Consider the following 24,644-nt stretch of genomic DNA (forward strand, 5'->3'; position numbering starts at 1 on the left):
CTCTCCAGTTCCATCCATGCTGTTGCAAATGGTAGGAGTTCCTTCCTTTTGACCGCAGCGTAGTATTCCATTGTGTAGATGTACCACAGGTTTTTAATCCACTCATCTACTTATGGGCACTTAGGCTGTTTCCAAATCTTAGCTATGGTGAATTGTGCTGCTATGAACATAGGGGTGCATGTATCCTTTCTGATTGGTGTTTCTAGTTTCTTGGGATATATTCCTAGAAGTGGGATCACTGGGTCAAATGGGAGTTCCATTTTTAGTTTTTTGAGGAAACTCCATACTGTTGTCCACAGTGGCTGCACCAGTCTGCATTCCCACCATCAGTGCACAAGGGTTCCTTTTTTCTCTGCATCCTCGCCAGCATTTGTCCTGTGTTGATTTGTTTATGATAGCCATTCTGACAGGTGTGAGATGGTACTGCATTATCGTTTTGATTTGCATCTCTCAGATGATTAGTGACTTTGAGTATGTTTTCATATGTCTGTTGGCCTTCCTATGTCCTCTTTTGAAAAGTATCTAGTTAGGTCCATTGCCAAATTTTGATTGGGTTGTTTATCTTCCTTTTGTTAAGTTGTATGAGTTCCCTGTAAATGTTGGAGATTAAACCCTTATCGGTGATAACGTTGGCAAATATGTTCTCCCATTCAGTGGGCTTTCTTATTGTTTTGTTGATGGTTTCTTTTGCTGTACAGAAGCTTTTTATTTTGATGTAGAATTTATTGGGGTGACATCTATATATATAAAAGGCTAATGTGCAAAGTGTCCCTGCAGGTGTTCGACTGGGGGAGTTCAATTGCTCGCTATGACATGTGCTGACCACCAGGGGGCAGCACGGAATGAAGGAAGGAAGGCCTCAGCTGGTAGCCAGCAGCCGGGGTAGGAAGGCCCCAGCTGGTAGCCGGAAGGCCCCGATAGGCCCTGAATGCCTGCCAGGCCTAAGGACCCCACCCATGCATGAATTTTGTGCACTGGGCCTCTAGTTGGTTAATAAAATTACAAAGGTTTCAGGTGCACAATTCTATAATATATCATCTGTATATTATGTTGTGTGTTCACCACCCAATGTCAAGTCTCCTTCCATCACCATATATACTATACTCCCTTTACCCTCTTCTGTCTCCCGCATCCCCTCTTTTCATCTGGTCATAACCATGCTGTTGTCTGTGAGTTTTATTTGGTTAAGTAAAAAGGGAAAAAATCTTCCATAACTTCTAAAATGGTGCTAGGCATGTCGGAGAAAAGAAATAATTGATGATATTATGCAAGAATCTGAAGTAATTAAAGGAGAGTACTTACTAGTATATCAACATATGTGTAATTCCATCTATTTAAAAAAATCCACATTATTAACTGGTACACCTAGTATCTAACATTATTTCAAAAGTAAGTAGCTTAAGTACGTGTGAATAATTTAATTGCTTGTTACATATTCACATCAGAAGCTTTTGGATACAGCCTTCCTCTGTACGTTATACCCGTTACTGTCAAGCACAGACTCTGTTCCAGCACATGTTTTGCCTTGTCATTATTCGTTTACATGTGTCTGTGCTTTCTGAATGCACAGATAGTATCTGATTCATATTCATCCCTTTCCTCTGCCTTCTAAGGAACTCAAATATTTATATTGAATTAATGAACTACTTAGTGTATTTATTGTTTTGTTCTTAAAGCAGAATCAGTGCAGAGGTGAATAAATATATTTTCTTGGAGACTTTCTGGGTGATGAAAAACTTACTCTCCCCCCCCCCCCCAATAAAAAGGGGGCATGGTATCAGAAATCAGTACTAATCTATTAGCTCTGAAGTCCTCATGGCCGGATGTTTTGTTTATAACGAGACGTAGTTGCTTTGGGAGGAGGTATGTTACTGTAAGCAGCAGTTAGCCCCTCTTGGCATTCATATGACCCAACAATCTAGTTGGATCAAATTCCTTCAATATAATTTTTATGATTGCCATAAACTCATGATTGGCTATTATTGGGGAATTGCAATCCTTGCGGCATGAATTATTAACAAAGTGAAGAGGGGTGCCAGAGGAGAAAACCATGAACCCAGAAAGCAGATGGTTCCCACTGTGTGAAAGCCCATGGTGCTAGGAAAGTAGACACAAGAGAGTGTGGGAGGGTTTGGGCTCAGTGACCCAGCACTTACAGACTCCCTATTCACTCTCCAAACAGTTCAGCTTTTTCCAGTACAGGCCAGAGAAAGAGATTGTTGGAAGTTAAATTGAACCCTGTATGCAAATTTTAACATACCCTGTAGAGAACAGCATAAATATTGATAGCAAAAGAGGACAAACTAGGCACTGGGCAAGTGAAGAAATAATTTAGGAAACTGAGGCTTGAAGAGATGGTGCGCTATGTCCAAGACCATGTAGATTCATATTAATTCATATGACATCTTCTGAACACCTGCTGTGAGCCAGATATTGTGGTAAAGGCTCCCTTGCATTTTCTCATTTCCGTATCAATTTAACTCTCAGAAGAGAATCCTAGGTATTAGATTTGGGCAGAGAAGTAACATCATATTAGAACTGCTCTTTCATATCTTTAATTGGTTCTAGAAAAACTATTCCACATGAACAATACTTCTGGGATAAAGGAAAGTCTACTGCTCTTGTCCAACAGGACTAAGGCAGTTTTCCCTCTCGACTCTAGTTGAATGAGAGGTGATGTACTGCTTAAAATCACAGCTGGTCCAGAAGAGAACAGAGAGGCATGTTGGTGAAACGAGTAGCAGGCGAATCACCCGGGTTCCACTTCTTACTGTGCATGAGTGAGACATTCTTAGGCTGCTGCAGGACTAGACAGCTCTAAAGTGTCACTTACCAGGTTTTCTTCAAGTGTAACAGGATAACAACTGGTAGGGCACTACTGTATCCCTCGGCTCAAAACCAAACCAGTAATAGACCAACTCCTAGAAGGGGAAACCATAAGTACCCAAAGTCCATGTCTCCTCATCAGCAGATTGGACCCGAGGGGCTGGATAAACCTAGCATCTAGTTTACAAGAGAGATGAGTGACCGATGTAATCAACTCGCAGCAAAAGCACAGCCGTTTAGTGTTAGCTCCAGAGGTTAGAGTCGTCCACGTGCACAGGAAAAAGAAAACAGTCAGTCAGATGAGCAAGGGGAATGCTGCACACCTGATAAGACAATCAAAAATCACAGTGATCGTGTAGCTGCTAGTGCCAGACCTGCCATCCTCAGGTCCAATGCATTTGATCTCAGCCTGAACATATTTTCGTCCTTTGGGTCCCGTGAGCTTCTCTTTATCTTTACGAAAACACACCACTGCCCATTTTTTAGTGTAATTGCTTTTTCCTTCAAAACCAAAATATCCTGGCTAAAACAAACTCATTTATTAAAAATAATTTCATTCTCTTACAAGTACATTAACATATCAAGTTACCAAGTGTCTAACATTACAAAGCTTCAGTAACAATGGACATATTTACTCCATTTATGTCTGAAACAGATATCTTCGTTCAATGGGACTGATCTATGTACTTCCTTGATAAGAAATCTTTCATTACTAAACTTATTAGTTTTTGATTGCTAAATGTTTCATATAAGGGGAAATTTATTGATTCCTCACAGGATCAACATTGATTCTTTTTTTGACTTTGGGGATGCATTATTTGTTTTATATTTTCTCTGAACTTAAAGTTCAAAAGGTTGGTTGGTAGTTATACCATTAGAATTAACTAGAGGCCCGGTGCATGAAATTTGTGCACAGGTAGGGTCCCTAGGCCTGGCAGGCAGTCAGGGCCGATTGGGGCCTTCCTGCTGCAAGGCTGCTTGCTGGAGCCTTCCTTTGTTCCACACTGCCCGCCCCCCCGCCCCCGTTGTCAGCCAACCTCAAAGCAAGTGGTCGAACTCCCAGTCAGTAGAACTCCTGAGGGGACAATTTGCATATTAGCCTTTTATTATATAGGATCAGTGTGGTTCACCTAGCATTTGTGATTGTTTTGAGGATATTTTACCTAATTTATATACTCAAGCACTATACTAATTTTCCTAAGGAGTTTTCACTTAATATTAGAAATCAGAAATCATGCACATGGATTTATCTGTCCCAACATTTGAATAGGTTACTTCCTTTTGAAATCCTATTTTTGTGCCTGATATGTAGCTTGGATCTTTGTGTGTGAGGCTAATGTAACCCTGGACAACCTGTGCAAGATTTGGCATCTGAGTTCATATTTAGATTTTCTTGTACAAGCCAATCAACTTTTCTGCTAAGTTGACATGAGTTATATCTTTGTACATTATGGAAAGTTTCTCTTGATATTTCAGATATAAAATTGCCCACTCACGGGTAAAGGAATTTTTCTGAGCCATTAAAAATGTCAGTGTAAGAGATGTCAAAATTGGAATTTCAACATAGGCACCAAGAAGCAATAGTTGCCACAGAAGGCACCAGGTCAATATTACCAAGGAAATGAAAAAAGGTTTAGATCCAAGAGTCTCAGGAATCCCTTAGGCAAGAGCATAAAACAAGTATAAGAATTGGAGAAGGAAAAGATTTTGTAAGAGGTACTTTTTCTGTGTGTGTGTTTTTTTCTCTCTCTCTGTGTAAAGGAGCTTTTGGCATACTATGAATGAATATTGAAATATTAATTCATATCTTACACTGAAAACTTCTAACCCCTAAGCTGAGACCCTGCTTTATAAGTTGAGATAAATCTAGAACCATCTATTATATGAGATTCATCAGAGAAGCTGCAGAGCCAGACAAGTTTCATCCAGTGAGAGGAAAACAAGCTTCCCAATTGAATAAAATTTAAATATAATTATGTTGGTTTACATCCACAGGATGTAAACCCATTTTTTATTTAGATAAAATAGGCCGGTGGAGCATTATCTCTTGTGTTCCACATATCAGGTGATCAGGAAGGCCATTAAAAAGAACATTAAACAATTTTTTTAAAATCTTTGTTGAAATCTTTGTTATAGATGTCCCCTTTTTTCCATTGACCTCCCTCCACCCTACTCCAGCCCCTTCCCCAGGCCTTCACCACACTATTGTCTGTCCATGGCTTATGTATATATGCATGTAAATTCTTTGGTTAATCTCTTCCAGTCCCACCCTCCCCATTCTCTCTAAAATACTGTAGTCTGGTACATGCTTCAATGTCTCTTTATCTATTTTGTGTATTGGTTTATTTTGTTCATTAGATTCCACGTACAAGTAAGAGCATAAGGTATTTGTCTTTCTCTGACTGGCTTGTTCGCTTAGCATGATACTCTCCAGGTCCCTCCATGCTGTCTCAAAGGGTAAGAGATCCTTCCTTTATACAGCTGCACACAGCTTCATGGTGTAAATATACAAAAAAAAAAAAAAAAAAATTACAAGAACTATAGCATTGAGAGATGATTTTTCCAGGAAACTACAGGTTATTAGGATATTCTATTGTGTTAATGGTGGAAGTGGTAAGATGTAGTCATTAAGAAGTAATAATATTTTGAAGTACTTTTCCGTTTTAAAGCCTGTGGTAGCTGGGTGAAGCAGGGTGTTCTAATGCAGTATGTTGGACCCTTGAACCAAAACCATGCTGTCTTTCAAACGGAAGTGACACAAAACAAGTTCAGGTTGGGTTGAGATGTTTTTAAAAACAGCAAAAGATGTAAAAGAAAAGCCATTCTTTACATTTCAGTCCCATTACTATCTAAGGATACAACATTTGCATTAAGCCTGATAAGACTATAATCTTTTCCAAGGACATTTGGTTGAAGTGAGAAGAACCGAAACCTTACAAGAGTGGAAACTAGTCGGCTGGCATTTTTAAAGGAAACCACAACAATCAGCTCTGAGGAGAGCCTAGGGCATGGGTTCTTAAACTGGACCAGAGGGCCTGAACAAAAGCATGGATGGAGTGTTTGTGTGAACTAATATAAATTCAAAGTAAACATCATTACATAAAAGGGTATGGTCTTTTTTTTTTTTTTTAGTTTTATTCATTTCAAACCGGCCGGATCCGGCCTGCGGGCCGTAGTTTGCCCACGGCTGGCCTAGGGGGAACTGAACTGTATTCCACGGTAGCTGAAGACAAAGAAAAACAGAACCACCGTATTTCTCACGTGTGTGAAAAGAGAACGAGGAGGCAAGGGCAGCCCAGAAGCACCAAGCAGCTACACAGATGCCAGGGAGGGCCCAAGAGCTGTCACTGCGGTTCAGCCCAGTTAGGCCACAGCATAAGAAACAGGAGGAGAGGGCAGCCACCAGCAGGAGGAAAGAAAGTCCTCTTGCCAGAACAGTTAGCGAGACACCCTTTCCATTCCACTGAGTGTGTCACTCACTCGGAAGCCATGTTAACAGCCCGGGGTGGTTTTATATGCTTCAGAATGGATGCGCCTGAATTCATGGTAGAAGGAGACAGTAATGAAAGTAGCATCCATTGACCAAGTGTGATAACCTCAAAACATTTCCATGCAGTTTGGAGCCTCAATTGGAGACAGAGATTTGAGCAGCTGATGGTACATAGAGAACCGCCTTAGTAATAAAATGTGAGCAATTGACATCCACATACCATTATATTGTAGAATTAGTCACATAATTTCAGGACAGTTAATGCTTTGTATTTAACATTTGGGTTTGCTAGCCCTACCACATGGTACTGGATTCATAGATCCCCCCTCCTCCCCGTCTCTGTTGACAACTACTCACCAGTCATTTCACCTCATGCCAGTAGGGCAGTGATGGCGAACCTTTTGAGCTCGGCAAAAACCCTAACTTCACTCTGGTGACGTGTCACATATATAAATGTTTTGATATTTGCAACCATAGTAAAACAAAGACTTATATTTTTGATATTTATTTTATATATTTAAATGCCATTTAACAAAGAAAAATCAACCAAAAAAATGAGTTCGCGTGTCAGAGGTGTCATAGGTTCGCCATCACTGCAGTAGGGCCATCCAAGTGTAGAGGGAGGTTGACAGAGGCCGTGGGACCTGGACCAGTTAGTATTTGCCATCACCGATGGTACTGTTAAGAATGTACATGGAAAGGAAATTGAGTAAACCACCTCAATTAGGGTATTATATTTATTATTTTAAATATATTTTAATTAATTTTAGAGAGGAAGGGAGAGGGAGAGAGATAGAAACATCAGTGATGAGAGAGAATCATAGATCGGCTACCTTCTGCACACCCCTTACTGGGGATGGAACCCACAACCCAGGCATGTGCCCTGACCAGGAATTGAACCGTGCCCTCCTGGTTCACAGAGCCATGCTGGCATTTTTTCTCTCTCATTACCACCTATGGTTGAGAAGTCGCCATTCAGGACAAGGCAGTAATTACCCAACATTCTTGTTCTTTGCAAACAATAAACACAAGATGCATTCGCTGAGTCTGCACTAGTTTCCATTTGTAGTCACATCTCCTCTAATACACTCATGAACACTTCAATGTAAAGGCACCCAACTATTTCTGAAAAATAGGACACATTTTTTTTCTGTTATTTCCTTAGGCTTATGATATTGTTGAATGTTATGCAGTTGAATTTGTGATTTTCCATTTATCTGCAATTGTAAAATTAATATATTTTAATTTGTGTTACAAAAAGATTTCAAAATACTATAGTATTACAACCTGAAAATGTGTTACCCTTTATAATACTGCCCTCTTCAATCTTGCTTCCTAGAGATAAACAACCACTGGTAACAATTACGTGTATAATTTGCCAGAGTATTTTTCATGAACGTATAAACATTTACTGAAGAGCCACAATTCATTTAGTAACTAACATATGGGGTTTTGGTTTTATGGCTTCTGTCTTCGTAAACAATGTCTTTACCTCCCCTCTGCCAAGTACCTCTTCCCTTAAATTCCATACTTTTATTTATTAACATTCAATTCAGTATTTAGTACCTTTTTGAGATTCTAATATCCAATTGAACAGTTTTCCTTTCTCTACCATTCCTCACCTGTATTTTCTCTCTCGTCCTGTATGGGAACAGAGAGGTGTGAGAAGACTTAAAATTGAGGAGAAGTCTGGTCTTATCCTGGTCGCAAGCCTCTGGTGTAGACCCTCTGGGAATGGAACCAGGAGGAGGGCTAGTGGAGACCTGGAATTTTCTTATGAATGTGGACTAACTCCAGTGGTGGGACAAGTCCCCAGGCTCATGTTGATTTGTTCTGTTTCCATCAGCTTCTCTCCACTGGTGGTGGCCTCCAGGGGGTGTGGTTTCTGAGCTCCCCATATGTGTGATTTCAGGAGGTGGATTTAGCTTCACGTGCAGTCCTAGATGGCCTACAGGAACACCTGAGGGAGAACATGCCATGTCCCTTCCGGCCACAACCAGCCTTCAGTCCTCTAGAGAGGCACGGCCTCCTGGGCTCTATGTCCTCTTACCCCGACTCCAGGCTCCTTTTGTTGTTGTCTTTTAATCCTCACAGGAGGATGTGTTTTTATTGATGAGAGAGAGAGAGAGAGAGAGAGAGAGAGAGATCACTGGGAGAGAAAAACATTGATTGATTATCTTTCATTATTTTTTCCTAAAGTCTTTGTCTGGTTTGGCATCAGAGTAATGCTGGCTTCATAGAATGAGTTTGGAAGTTTTCCTTCCTCTTGAAGTTTTTAAATAGTTTCAGAAAGGTAGGTGTATTTATTCTTCTTTGAATATTTGGTTGAATTTACCTGTGAAGCCGTCAGGTCCTGGACTTCTATATTTTGGCAGTCTTTCAAATTACTTCTTTAATTTCATTGCTAATCATTGGTCTGTTTAAATTTTGTATTCCTCTTGCCCTAGCTGGTTTGGCTCAGTGGATAGAGCATCGGCCTGTGGACCAAAGTGTCCCGGTTTCATTCCAGTCAAGGCACATACCTTGGTTGCAAGCTCCTTCCTGGCCCAGGCCCTGGTCAGGACTCATGCTAGAGGCAACCAGTCGAGGTGTTTCTCTCACATCACTGTTTCTCTCTGTCTTTCCCTCTCCAAAATCAATGGGAAAAAAATATCCTCAGGCGAGGATTAACAACAACAAATTGTATTTCTTCTTGGAATGTTATATACTTTTAGAAAATTATCCATTTCTTGGATAAATTTATTGGCTGTCAGATTTATTGCATGTATTTGTTTGTAGTATTATTTAATGATTCTTTGTATTTCTGTAGTGTCGGTTGTAACTATGCCTGCACTACTGGCCTGTTTGATAGCCTATATTTACACAATTTTTGGTCATTGTGGAAATAGTGTTTAGCTCTAAATTTTTATGTTGTTTTCTATTTTAATAATTTAAATTTAAGTACTTTAAATTTATTACTTTAACTCTTTATAGCTATTGGCTTATTTTATATTCGTTAGATTGCCAGTTTCTTGAGGTCCAGAATTGTGCAGTTTATCTGCACATCCTCAGTGACTAATGAAAATTCTGGTCCATGACCATATCAAACCAATTTCTCAAGTGAGTGAACGAATGGCCCTCTATCTCTTTATTTCCCAATACTCCATACTGGCCCTCAAAACTCTCAAGTTAACATTGTTTTTAATAGCAATTAGTTTATAAAATAAATGCGTAATTAAACACAGTTCTAGATGTGTAGAAATGGTTAAATTGTAATGCCTAACTCCTCAGAGTATTTTATAGGCGAGTGTGGAAATTTAATTTGCTTTTAGAAGTGTAATCTTTAAATTTTTCTTAAGTCATCGACCAAATCACCAGAAGCAATATTTATTTGGAATAAATAATAGGAATAGTTGCTATTTATCCAGAAAGCCATCCCACTGAGCCATTGAGAAGAATTTTGAGGAGGCAAATACCTTTTCGAGTTAATTTACAAAACATAATAAATTCTGTAGGGAATCAATACTGTGGAAGTTTTGACACATACTTTAATAGATGAGTTATTTTGACAGTTTAAAACTTAATCCTTAAACTAAAATTATTTTTGCATTTAATTATAAGCTTACATACAAAGTTATTTTGAATAACATATTAAATGTTACTTTTTTAGGCATTTTGGAGGTAAAAATGTGCTTATAAAAAGTAATTGATTAAAAGAGCAGTTGGAATTAAAGCTATAGGAATTGTAAGACATTTTTCAGTTGATATAATGACAAGACATAGACCAACACTTTGCCTGGCAGACAGACAATCAGACCTCAGTGTGCTTTATTATTTTGTACAAATTACTTATGCATCTAAAACTGAGGATTTTAATATGTGAAATGAGGATAATGCACGCACTATCTTTCAAGTAGTTGTGCGAATGAAATTACGAATTAAAAAACTTAAGATTTACCTAAATTTAGTAAATATCGTGACTAGGATTAGAGTTGAGATCACTCACCGGAACCTCTGCAACAAAGGAAGGAATCATGGTATTCCCACTCACACCTCAGATACCCTCCGTGAACTGGGCAGTAGAGCTCGGGGAGAAACAGGTCCCCACCAACAGGGCCCCGTGGCTCTTCCACTCTCTCAAGACTCGAAATGTTAGGACCCTCATGACTCTGACCTCTGGTATTTAGGGCTCTGATATTTAAGCCTTTTCTCTTCAGGTTTAGGCATGAATGAAAAGGCCTCCTTTTGCTCCCTTTCCCGCTCCTGTAGATGAAAATGGAGAAATTATCAAAAAGTTTCAAAAAGGTTTTACTGAGGAAATAAAGGAAAGAAAAGAGAGCTAGTACAAACATAAAACAAAACTTTATCCCACAATGCTTTGTAAATCTTAATGAGAAAAAGATTCATAATATTCACAAATCCAGGTTCCATTCATTCCCTTTCTACATTCTGTCTCAGGGTTTTTGTCCAGAAAACATTCTTTTCATGTGTGTGAATAATTATTCCCAGTCATCTCATTTTCACCCTACCTGTTCTCCTGGAACAAGCCGATATCTGAGTTAATTAGACTGCTATTTTGAAGATGTTACGGGCTATAGTTTATTTGTTATTCTTTAACTCATGTTCAGAAGCTTTCATTGACTGTCCTAGACAAATTCCAGAACAGAACCTTTCACAGATTAGCATGTAAGTTAATGCACAAATGATGTGTTGGTGACTACGTATGAAAATACCACTAGTAAATGATGTTTACAATGAACAACGGTTTGTGCCCTAAATGTACACGTTCAGTGCTCTATCCTCTTACCCTTTCTACTGGTTACAATTTCTGTCCTTTCTAAATCTGTATTAAAGTCTGTGTCTTAGCAAAAGATAATTCATAATTTACATTGAGCGTTTTTATATAACAGCACATCCTCTTCGCCCATCCAATTTCAACAAAAGAGTGGAGTCATAATTACTCTGTTGTCATTTAATGAGTGTATGAGAAAGTATATGAAAAATAGGTTTTTTTAATATGCCATTCCTGGTGAAATTTTCTCTCAGGAAAAAAAATTATATTTGCAAAGCGGAGCTAGAGATGAAATTAATAACTCCAATAAATATAGTTAAGATAATGAATCAGGTGTAATAAACATACTTTCCTTACCAAACCTCAAGAAATGATTAGTAGAATAAATATCATATAATTTATTGTGCCTAGTAATGTGGGAGAAAATTTAAAACTAATTTTAAATGAAACTAGCCCGAACCAATATGCTCAATTAATTTTTGACAAAGGAGGCATGAACATACAATGGAGCCAAGATAGTCTCTTCAATAAATGGTGTTGGGAAAATTGGACAGATATATGCAAGAAAATGAAACTAGACCACCAACTTACACCATACACAAGAATAAACTCAAAATGGATAAAGGACTTAAATGTACGACAGGAAACCATAAAAATTCTAGAAGAATACAAAGGCAACAAAATCTCAGACATATGCCAAAACAATTTCTTCACTGATACAGCTCCTAGGGCAGTTGAAACTAAAGAGAAAATGAACAAATGGGACTACATCAAAATAAAAAGCTTCTGCACAGCAAAAGAAACCATCAACAGAACAACAAGAAAACCCACCTCGTGGGAAAACATATTTGCCAACGTCATATCTGATAAGGGCTTAATCTCCAAAATTTATAGGGAACTCATACAACTTAACAAAAAGAAGATAAATGATCCAATCAAAAAATGGGCAAAGGATCTAAATAGACACCTTTCAAAAGAGGACATTCAGAAAGCCAAGAGACATATGAAAACATGCTCAAAGTCACTAATCATCCGAGAGATGCAAATCAAAACAACCATGAGGTACCATCTCACACCTGTCAGAATGGCCATCATCAACAAATCAACAAACGACAAGTGCTGGAGAGGATGTGGAGAAAAAGGAACACTTGTGCACTGCTGGTGGGAATGCAGACTGGTGCAGCCACTATGGAAGGCAGTATGGAGGTTCCTCAAAAAATTGGAAATGGAACTCCCATTTGACCCTGTGATCCCACTTCTAGGAATATATCCCAAGAAACCAGAAACACCAATCAGAAAGGATATATGCACCCAGATGTTCATAGCAGCACAATTCACCATAGCTAAGATCTGGAAACAGCCTAAGTGCCCATCAGTAGATGAATGGATTAGAAAACTGTGGTACATCTACACGATGGAATACTATGCTGCTGTTAAAAAGAAGGAACTCTTACCATTTGCAACAGCATGGATGGAACTGGAGAGCATTATGCTAAGTGAAACAAGCCAGTCAATGAAGGAAAAATACCACATGATCTCACTCTTTCATGGATAATTAAGACCATTACAAACTTTTGAACAATAATAAATACAGTGGCAGAGCTGCCTCAAACCGATTGTCGGACTGCAGTGGGAAGGCCAGGGAGGGTTGGGGGACAGGAGGGAGGGGAGTAAGAGATCAACTGAAGGACTTGTATGCATCCATATAACCATAACTAATGGACATAAGACACTGGGGAGTAAGGGAGGGCAGGGGCTTGTCAAGGGTGGGGGGGGAAAAAGGACACTTATGTAATACCCTTTGTAATACTTTTAGCGGAACAAAAAAAAAAAAGTCCCCCCCCCCAAAAAAAAATTTAAATGAAATGTTGGCAGTACTTTGAAGGAGATTAAAAAGAAAGGTATTCTATAATGAAAGCAAAATATTTCCCTTATCGTATTTGCATGAAATTTAAATATTCTGAAAAACTATCAAATTAATATGCAATTACTTTGAAAATCTTCTGTACCTGGGTGCTTATGGATTTACAAGCTATGCTTTATTATTCTCATCATCATCTCTATTCTTCATTTAAACCTCTTTTAAAAACTAAGACCATGTTTCCCTCTGCCTATTTACAAAATTTTCTCTCCTAAATTCCTCTGCAAGGCAGGGTAGTAGATGGGGCAACAGCCTGAGAAGACCCTTGCCTAGAAGCCTGTTTATCTGCGTTGACTCAGCCCCCACCGCTTTTTCTTAGCATGAGGGTGGAAATGTTTATTCTGAACCTATTTAAGTTGTCATGTGTATAGTTTGAGACAGAGCAGATCTTGAGCCTGTGTTGTAAGTAGCCAATGCGGCAGGGTGTCGGTAGTTATGCTAACAACATCCCATGGGGTGTTTTGAGGAGAAGGCACAGCTGTTGCAGGAAAGAAACTCAGGAAAACAAGTTATTATATAAATCTTTAGTGGGAGCAAGATGAAGGGTGGTTCCCGTTACCCAAGGCAGATTGCTTCCAATCATGGCTGGACAGTAGCCTCAGTTCAAGAGTAGGTTACAGAGAAACTCAATTATTTTCTCAGAAGGTAATTTTTAACATGGATCGAATTATCTTTCTAAATTGTATTCAAATAACAATAAGATGTTTTAAATTTAGTTTGGCAGTCAATATAAGTTTATATGACATTGTATTAATTTTGACATTCTTTTTTACAATATTAGTGATCATAACTAATTCTAATAGGAAAAGAGTTGTGTAAATCTGTTATATATCCTAAAAATCATTGATCTTGACTTAATGAATTCATTTATCCATATTATTTGAAAACACTAACACTACCTACAGTAAACACCACATAATCAGCATTTTATTTTTAAAGTATGAGCTCCATTTATTCAATTATTACTTAAAGTCTATAAGAGCACCAAGCAAAAACAAATGATTGTTTTACTCTCTACTTAGATTCAACATTCCGGTAAGCCTCACCAGTATATTCTCTCTTTAATGAAATTGTTTCAGAAATGCACCAGAATGGATGGCTGTTCTGCTCCTGTCAGATCCCTCCTGTGCTCTTATTGATTTACTCCCTTGTTACAAAATATCATTCAATAGCTTACCCAGAAACTGTATGTGTTAGGTAGATTATTGGGGTCTATCTATCATCTATCTATCTATCTATCTATCTATCATTTATCTATCTATTTAATTCTTTAATTTGGTATTCTATCCTCAGACATAATTGATAATATAAATAGTGCTTTTAAGTCTGAGTGTAGACCATGACCAAACACTGATATAAGTACCTGTCCATTTAATCCTCACACTGAGGTATAATTGACATATAACATTGTATAACTTTAAGCTTTAAAACATAATATATATGTATATGCCCATACACACACACACACACACACACACACACACACATACATATATACACACACACATATATATATATATGATCATCACAATAACTTTAGTTAGCATCCATTGCCTGACATAATTGTGATGTTCCCCTGGATTGACTGCTTTCTCTGACTGATAATCTGAAGATGAATAATTTATTTCAGATTAATTTAAAGATCTTTTCATTTTTATCAACCTCCAAATACTCACAAATGCTATAAAATCCAGGGCAGGAATAAAAGTTATTAACTCTTTCTATCATCAACAGATGACTTTAACAATTATTGTATTTGAGAATTTTAATAAATATACTTACAAAAACACCTTGGAACTTTATCAACAAGGATATTCATGACCAGGTTTTGGAACTTAACTTGTTTATAAATATAAGCACTCCCAAGTCTATAGATTTCATCCTTGAAGAAAGATGAAATAAGGATAGAATTCCTAAAATTCATAGCTTCCAAGACTTTTCTTCTATTTTTTCCAACTATCGATTTCATCTCCAGTGATCGAGTGTGCCAATAACTATCTAATTGCAACCAAGGTCATATCGTACTATTGAGAATTATAATGTCACAAATAGCTGAAGAGGACAGGTCTTAATGACAGACTTGAGATGGAGAGAAATTGCCCTGATCACCTCTGGGAGATCGTCCCATGCTTTAGGGGTATGGCTTCCCTCCCAAAACAGAGAATATTCTAGGTTTCCAAAGTAGGAAAGCTCACTGAGTGTGGGTGCACATTTCTTTAGTTTTCTAATTGGCCTTGCTATCCTGCTATAGAATTTAATTTAATCACTTATTATTCAGAATTTTTCTTGATGTCTAGCAGATTGTTGATTACTATTTCATGTATTGGGTACAATTTCACATTTTTCCCTGTTTTTCTTGGGGTAATTTGGTGAGAAGTTAGAGGATGTCACATTGGACACTAGCTAGTTACCACCTTTACTATGAAATTTGATGAAGAATTTTCAAATCGCAATACATGGTTTTAACACATTGAAAGTTGCAGTGTAATTTGTATACACAAGAGTTGTGACAATTTGTCAGATGCTAGATACATTGTAACAGTATGGCAATGACTATCCAGGAAAAAGGGGGTTGGTTGTCTTCAGTATACCTTTGTCTTCTTCACTTAATCTGTGCATCTCTTAAAGACTAGAACTATCCTTTTTTTTTTTTAGCAATTTTCTTTTTTTTTTAATCTTTAATTTCTTTATTGGTTAAGGTATTACAAATGTGTAGCAATTTTCTTGATAGAAAATTTTTAGCTGCTTTAAATGTGAAGATGACTCACTGCTTTTTTAAAAATATATTTTTATTGATTTCAGAGAGGAAGGGAAAGAGAGAGAGAAAAAAAAGAGAGATAGGGAAGGGGGGGGACATCAATGATGAGAGAGAATCATTGATTGGCTGACTCCTGAGTACCCCACACTGGGGATCAAGTCCACAATCTAGGCATGTGTCCTGACCAAGAATCGAACCTTGACTTCCTGATTAATAGGTCAACATTTAACCACTGAGCCACACTAGCTGGCATCTTATTGCTTTTTTGGGTGCAAAAAAATGACCAATGTGCCAACTAACACACATTTAGTTCTTCGTGTAATACTCATATACTTGCTCAGCAGCTCACACTTTCCATGAATGCACATATATCCCTCATCCTCCTTACTCTCTCTCTCTGCACAGTGGGAAATTCGGATGAGTCAGAAAGGTCTTCTAATAGCCAGCAGCATATAGGCCACAGGTGGGAACAGGCTCTTAATGAAGGGAATAGATCTTTATTTTGTGAATAATTATTGACAACATGTTAGTTTGAAGAGATCATCACTTTTTTGCCAAAGTCTGCACCATCTGTTCTACATTCTAATTACCAATAAAAGAAGGACCTAATTCACAATTGCATCATAAAAAAGTTAGATGTGCTTTTAATGCATTTGTTTGTGTTTTACTTAAAGAAGTTTCAGTGACGCATCTGTTATATATGCTAGATTTTTTGATATTTTGACACATCATAAAAAGATACACAAATAGGTATACTATAGCAAACAAATATGCAGAGTTTCCAAAGGGAACTTCCTATCAGTATACTCTATGTTACTAACCATTACATTAACGATTCTATGGAGGGAAATTATTATAGAATTAATAGGTATTTTAAAACAGCACTTAATTTTTTTAAAATTCAAATTACCTAAGAAACTACATCAGTAAGTTGACAAACTACTATATTTGAAGGGGAGTCAATCAATTTATCTTGGGGGGTGGGGCCTTTGGGCGGTGATTAGGATTAGATGAAGTCAGGACAGCAAAGCACTCCTGAATGGGTTAGTGTCCTTGTAAGAGCCAGGAGAGAAGACCCTTTCCTCTCTCCAATCTCCACCACATGGAGAGACAAGGAGAAGTGGGCAGTTTGCAACCCGGAAGAGAGCTCATCAGAGCTCAAGTATGCTGGCTCCCAGATCTCCAATTCCAGGCTCCAGAGCTGTGAAAAACACATTTCTGCTGTTTATAAGCTATGCAGCTTATGGTACTTTGTTACAGCAGCAGAACTAAGACAGGGACCTTGTAGCTTCGGGGCCTCCTGGAGCCACCTTGAAGCCGTAGGAGGAAAGCAGATTCCTGGTGCCACTGGAACTCATGGACCAAGCTGTGTTGAGAACCAAATCTCGCTTGCATTTTGTCAATTGTATAATCCAGTCATTTTATTAACTATGCAGGATGAGTTAGTCCATTAGCTGGCAAATGAATTAATTCTTGTTAATCCTAGATTAAGTAAGAGCTGATAGTTCAGAAACAATGTATTCAAGCCTTTTACACAAACCATTCATATAAAAATTAGTTATATGTTATGAATTTAGGAAGAAATGTGAAAAGATTTTTATATTCATTTACTGCTCTTCATTATAATATTCATATGAGAATAATATTGGGAACCATCATTTGATTATATCCTTGGTAACATATGGTGGGCTCTGAATACAGTGCTTTTCATATATCATTCAATTTAATATCTTGCATACAATGTATTGGAGAGTATTTTCCGGACCTCTGCCTATGGAAGGACTTCTTAAATAGGATGTAGAAAACTCTTTCCAGAAGGGTTAAGGTGGATACATTGCATTATTTTGAAATTAAGAACTTATTTTCTTTAGGGAATACCTAAAGGAATGGAAAGCCAAGAAATGGAAAAATATATTTACCATGCATATATTCATGACACATAAACTACTGCTATACCTTTCCATTAAGAAAAAATAAAACAGAAAAATGGGTTAGAGACATAATGGCTACTTTACAAAGCAGGGTATCCTGTAGTCACCAAGCATATGAAAATATGCTCCACTTTTTAGTAAGAAGGAAATTGAACCTTTACAATGAGCTGCCTCTGAAACACCCATCAGATTGGATGAAATAAGCTCTGAGGAATGTCAGTTGTTGGTGAGGATGTGAGCATTGGGAGCCCAGTAAACTACTGGGATGTGACACAAGTTTAGCACTTTTTACTGTAGTTGAAATTGCATAGGTTCTAAGAGCCCAAGTCATGCATCTCAATGTACAGCCAACAGCAGTTCACGCACGCATACACCAAAGTTCAGAAATGAGCTTTCCAATTGTAGCATATGTATAATCAGCCTAAATTAAATTGTCCATCAATGATACAAAGGAATAATATTATTTGGGAATAAGAATCATCAATGAAACTGAGCAAGTACAGCTACATGCAACAACATAGTTAAATCTCATAGAACCAATGTTGAACAAAAGAAGCCAAGCAGGAATGGAAATACTGTGTGATTCATTACCGTGTTCAGACACCTATTTGGTGTCTAAAGAACCAGCTGGCTTTTTGAAGAAAAGTCAGGCAGCACTTCCATAAAAGCCGGGCAACGGAGGGTCAGCGGTTTAGACAGGGTGGCGTGAGTGTGCTCTTGTGGGTGTCCTTTGCCCTTCGTTCCAATATAAGTCACTTTACACAGACTTCACTTTGTGATAAAGCTCTGAATAAAACAAATCAAATGAATATAAAACCTTCAGCCTTACTTATAGAATTATCCATTTGGCATCATGTGCTGGCAATGGAGTGGGTATTTCAGGTAAGCGTCCTCATGATCTAATCCGATTGAGTGTTTTAGGAATTACTGTTTTACTAGTAGTGTAGACACACATGACTGAAGTGATGGTCTAAATGTTCCTCCCATTTACAGCTTGTCAGTGACCAGCTGAGCGGCAGCCTTGGGCAGTCTTCCCTTTACTAAGTCCGTCATTACCAGGGGAAACTGTAAATGACCAGCAGGAAGTCGATTGCCCTCAGTTAAAAATGAAAATGTGTTAGCTTCATTTGACTAATAAAATTACTTTGGGCACTAAGCCACAAAATCAGAAACAGCTACAGTTCCCACTGGGAACTTGAAGCGAAAAATGTGTGTATGCTATGTACTTTGATGCTTCTGTGTTTGAAACAACTTAATTGTTTCTAAATAATTACATTTCAAAAGGCTAGGAAGTCCTTTGTCATTGGCAAATAATAAATAACTTTGAGCTATAGTAAAAGAGTGTATAGCTTGCCCAACTGGTGTTGCTCAGTGGTTGAGCTTCGACCTATGAACCAGGAGGTCAGGGTTTGATTCTGGGACAGGGCACATGCCTGGGTTGCAGGCTTGATCCCCAGTGGGGGGCGTGCAGGAGGCAGCTGATCCATGATTCTCTCTCATCATTGATGTTTCTATCTCCTTCTCCCTTTACCTCTCCTTCCTGTCTGAAATCAATAAAAATATATTTAAAAAAGAGAATATAGCATTTTGAATTTATTTTGTTTCAAAATAATAAAAACAAAATTTTATTCAGGAAAATATGCCTCAGTTCGTTGGCATCTCTTCTTGAGGCAAAATATTGACATGAAATCCCATGTTTTCAAACACATTGCAACATTGTAATTCTGTGCACCACCAATTGATGCAGTGTGCTAGAATTCTTGAACATCCCTGCTTGCCTATTGCCTTTGAGACTAATGATTTCTCCAATTGAAAAGACATGACCCTCCCTCTCATTTTTCTTTCTTACCTATTCATGGGTTAGCCTAACTTTAATGTCATCTCTTCCTGGATCCCTCTCTGCTTTTTCTCAGTCTGAATGAGTAAGCCCATTCTTTGCATAGAGAGTTACAGCCAACTCTTGATTTACGCATGTGTGTTTCTATGGCACCAGACTGTAAAATTCTTTAAGGATGGAATTGTTTTATCTCTCCTTGTATGTCTATAGGACACACACTGGGACCTTCGAAGCTTGGGGAGTATTTGTCGACTTGAACTAAATTTAAGGTATAAGATGGATTGTAACTTGCACATGTTCTCCTCTCAAGATAAAATCACTTTCAGATCATGAGGGAATGCATTCCTGCCTAGTGACAAAGCTAGCTAGCAACACCGGTTTTCAGTGGTCCATGCTAGAGGTCTATTATTGGACAACGTTAAGTCCCAGCCAGTGCTTTAAGGAGCTGCATTATCAAAGATACATGATTAAATCCATATTTATTGTTTCTCAGATGCCTCTGCCATTCAGTAGTTACCATTTATTACATAGTATGTACTGGGCGGTCAGATAAGCGCTTTAGCTGACTTATCTTTTTTCAATCATCCCGCAGACCTGAGTTGTACTATATTATCTCCACTTTATAAATTGGAGAATAGAAGCTCTGAGCCACTAATAACTGGCACCACTAGTAGCTGGCCAGTAAAGGGCAGGATAAAACAATAGGAAAGGGCATGACCTAGAATTTGACAGCCTAAGATAGAAACTCATTCCACTGCTAACCCCCTAGGTAATGTCATTCAGCGCCAGTGCTTTAAAATGTTGTGATAAGCTCTTTTTGCAAACTGCATATTGTAAAACCTCCAAAATGACTTTTGCCCAGACATCCAGATTTCTGAATTGTTTTTACCTCAATAATATCATTGGTATAAGAGGTTTTATTGAAAGACAAATCTGTGTATCTTAAGTAGATAAAAGTAAAGCAAAAAATGCTAAAGGCAAGATAGACATTGATAGTTGAAGAGGATACACAATCATGAATGAAATCTTAATGAAATATTATGATGGATTCATTGAGTTCAAAGGACAGTAGCTTCAGTTTGCTCTATTATAGACTTGGGAACAAGTTTCTCAGCAGAAAATACCAAAGCTATGATATTTCAGGGTGTAGTTAGAGGATATATGAATTAATATTTGAAAAAAGTCTTCAAAAAACCTTTGAGTTAAGGAAATATATGAAATTATTATAATATGGCCCTCCTATTATAGCAAGGTTTATGATCGCAAAAAAAAATAATGTGTTGTGCACTTAGGAACAAGGGAGTCCTCTTAAAACATCAATTCAAGAGAGAGCTGGCATAGTCCTTGCTGTCAGCTGTCTGACTTGTTCAAGTTTCTTTAGTCAGTAACTTAAATGGACGTGTGCAAGTTTGTTTGTTTTTCAATTAGAAGCATTTAACATTCCCCTCATTTGTAATATATGGAGCAAGTGTTTTTAGAAAACAAGAAAAAATCCTAGAGATTAACAATAGCTCATCTAGAGTCTAAGTTGCTTTTCATATAGTAGGAATAAAAATAATAGCAAGCTGCCTGAAGCAGCTTACTAAACATAATAGACAAATACTTCCACAATGTTAAATTCTTTTTTATGAAGTCAGAAAATGCCACTGTGCTTTAAAAAGAATATTTACACTTCCAAAAAAGAAAAAGAATTTGTACACTTCCGTATTCTAGAGCTCTTCATGTCTCAAAATCGAGACCTGGGTAAAATAATGTACTTCCTATTGAAAAAACATTGAGCTGAAAATAGTAACAAAAATCTAATAAATGGACAATTATGATACTGTATTTACTTCAGTGGTAAAAAACTAAGCAAAGATACAATTTTTCAGTGTAATGAGAAAGACTTGGGAATATACTTTATGAGGAATAATGCTTTCCTGTGTAAATCCAATTTGTATGGCCAGGTAATGTAAACAAAATGATTATCCAGCTGATGAAGGAAGAGTCCTGGGAAATGTTTCAACAAAAATTTTGGTTAGTTCACAAAATCATCAAGTTAAAGATGTCACAAAAGAAAAATATTCTAATTGTAATGCCATATAGATTCATTTATGCATAATTCACTTATTTATTAATTTTTTTTTTTTTAGTTTTCAGTGATTCCTTCCCGTCTGTTGGCTCCCAATGGGCCACAGAGTAAATTTCAATCCTTGTGTTGATAGAAAGGTCTCTTCTTCTTCAGTGGATCTCCACCTACTGGTCCAGCCTCCTGTCAATCCCCCTACCTGTCTCCGAAAATCCATCGTCTTCTAAGCCTTTATGGTGACCACATTTAGAGTCCAAGTCCTTTCAGGGCCCAGGTTCTGCTGCTGCTTTCATGCTATTTCTATTTTCAGAACCACTTTCTGATTCTCTGTTTTGGGACTCAATTTAGAAGGTGCATTGTGATGCCCACCCTTACCTTGAGGAGGTCTTAACAGCATAATGGCTAAGAGTGAAGATGCTTATGTCATTGAAACTCTAGCACCTCCAGTTCTCTTATCTGAAAACAAGGACATAACAACAGTGCTGACCTCCCAGGAATTTTGTGAGAGCCAGTTGTACTGATGCACCACTAATGCTTTTAGGTGTAAGGGGCATAGAAAGAATTGTGGGAGATGACACTGTAATAGCCAACATGTGCGGGTCTTTCAGTGGAATCTGAGGAAGGGAATTAAGAGACAGTAACATGCTGGAACACCAGGCATGGGCTCAGACCAGGGTTGGGAGGAGCCTCTTGGGCTGGAATTTCTGCTGCTACTCATAGTTGTCTGCACACTGACCCAGATTTATGATCATACTAATACTAGAGGCCTGGTGCATGAAATTCGTGCATGGGTAGGGTACCTAGGCCTGGCCAGTGATCAGGGCTGATTGGGGCCTTCTGGCTGCTGGCTGGAGCCTTCCTTCTGGCTGCCAGCCAGGGCCTTTCTTCCCTGGCTGCTGGGTGCTGACCGAGGCCTTTCTTCACTCCGCGCCCCTCCCTCCCCACCTCGGTGGTCAGCGCATGTCATAGCGAGTGATCGAACTCCCAGTCTCCTGGTTGAATTCCTGAGGGGACACTTTGCATATTAGCCTTTTATAAATATAGATTGTCTCCAAAGGCATGTCTCCCCTCCTGTTTGTATTGCATACCATTTAGCCTTATTTAACCAGGAAGCACAGAAAAGGTTTCTATCCAGGAAGGAGAAATGAATATACTGGCCGCATTTTTCACACCTCATTGCTCAGAGACTGGGTCCTCTGGGACTTGCCTCGGGGGGGGGGGGGGGGGATATTATACGGGAAAATAAGTTTGAGAAATAGTGCATACTATCAAGTTATATTCCTGTCTTGATAATTCCCACATTAAATTCAACTGCTGAAAAACTTGAGCCAACCTGAAGTGAAGTATCCTACTTAATGCTTTTAAATTCAGTGTTTCCCAAGATTATGAACCACTGAAAATCATACTCATCTCTTAATTCTTTTTTGATTATTGCTTAACACCAATTAGCATGATATGAAGAAAAAATTTGCCATGTATATAATCTGTATATATAAAAGGCTAAGTGACTGATTGTCTGTCCGACTAACTGTCCATCTGACTGACCGACCGACCAGCCAGTACATATGACACCCACTGGAAATTTAAAGATAAACATTGACGCATGCATGTGCGATGCATATAGAGCTCTCGCTGGCACCAATTACAGGCGACACCAAAATGTATCTGAAGACCAACTATTGGCACAACGTACCTTTGAAGCCAAAAGAAAGCAAAGTCATCAACAGAATATTGTTTATTAATCAATTTATACTTTATTTTCATATACATTTTACTAATTTTCTTTCATCTCTGACACTTCTATTATAAAGAAAGGGCAAATAGCAATATTAAAATATTTTGTATTTAATTTTATAATACTATATTATATATACAATTTTGACATTTAAATTTTTGCAGTAAAGTAATTACCACACAAATCTTTCTTCTAATTAATTTCCTTTCAATGTGCACGAATCTGTGCACCGGGCCACGAGTCTTTAATAAAGACTTAGAAAGATCTTCTATTGTAGACTTTCATCTTCATCACTGTAAATGATGGGCTGAGTCTTGACAAATGCCACATTGCAATCCAACTTAACTTGATCTCTTTAGTTATGGGACTGTTAATGTTAGTAAAGCCCATGGGCCTTAACATGCGTGATGTGAGCACAGCAAGACTGTAATGCTTAAATGCAAATTAAATACTGTGTTTAAAGTTTGAGAAGCCTAGCCATAAATAGTATAATTTGAAACATTACTTTTACATGTACTATTCAGCTTTTAAACTTAGACTTTAAACCCCTGTATAAGATCAATAGATCCACCTGGCCTGTGTGGCTCAGTCGTTGAGCATGTACCCATGAAACAGGAGTTCACCAGTTAGATTCCCAGTCAGGGCACATGCCTGGGTTGCTGACTTGAACCCCATTAGGGTGCATGCAGTGGGCAGCCAATCAATGATTCTGTCTCATCACTGATATTTCTATCTCTCTCTCTTCCTCTCTTAAGTCAATAAAAACATATATTTTTAAAAAAGAGATCAATAAATCTATAACCAACTCACTTTCCACATAAAAAAGGCCATGATTCCATATTGTGGGCAGCCTGAGGTGATAGAACATTTTCTTTGGTACTTACCTCACCATTATACCTACTAGAAACTTCTGGTTTCCACCTCTCATCAGACAGTGGGGATCTAGTTCAAGGATATCACCTGTCCCTTCACTCCCCTACTTCCTCCTGTGGCCTCCATGATTCTCCTGTATTCGTCCTCATTGGTTCCAAACCTGCTTGGAACTAGCCCTCAAGTATATTTTTCTCATATGCTGTGTTCTCTATTTAAAGGCTTTATAAAGACAAGTTCGAAATTAGGAATGTAGTATGTAATTGATGATCACATCTGAACTCTTTCTGGTGAAACTTGTGTTCTTTAGAATACTTTGACATTTTGAGCGTGTCATGTCACTGAAGGATGAAGGACATGCTATTATAATTGAATGCACAGCATCATGCCCTGCAAAGAATAAATTCTCAGTCTCAGCACACAGACCACGATCTGAA

Source organism: Myotis yumanensis, unplaced genomic scaffold (genome assembly GCF_028538775.1).
Source record: "Myotis yumanensis isolate MYYU_CA2020_CCGP unplaced genomic scaffold, mMyoYum1.0.hap1 SCAF_9, whole genome shotgun sequence".
Lineage (NCBI taxonomy): Eukaryota > Metazoa > Chordata > Mammalia > Chiroptera > Vespertilionidae > Myotis > Myotis yumanensis.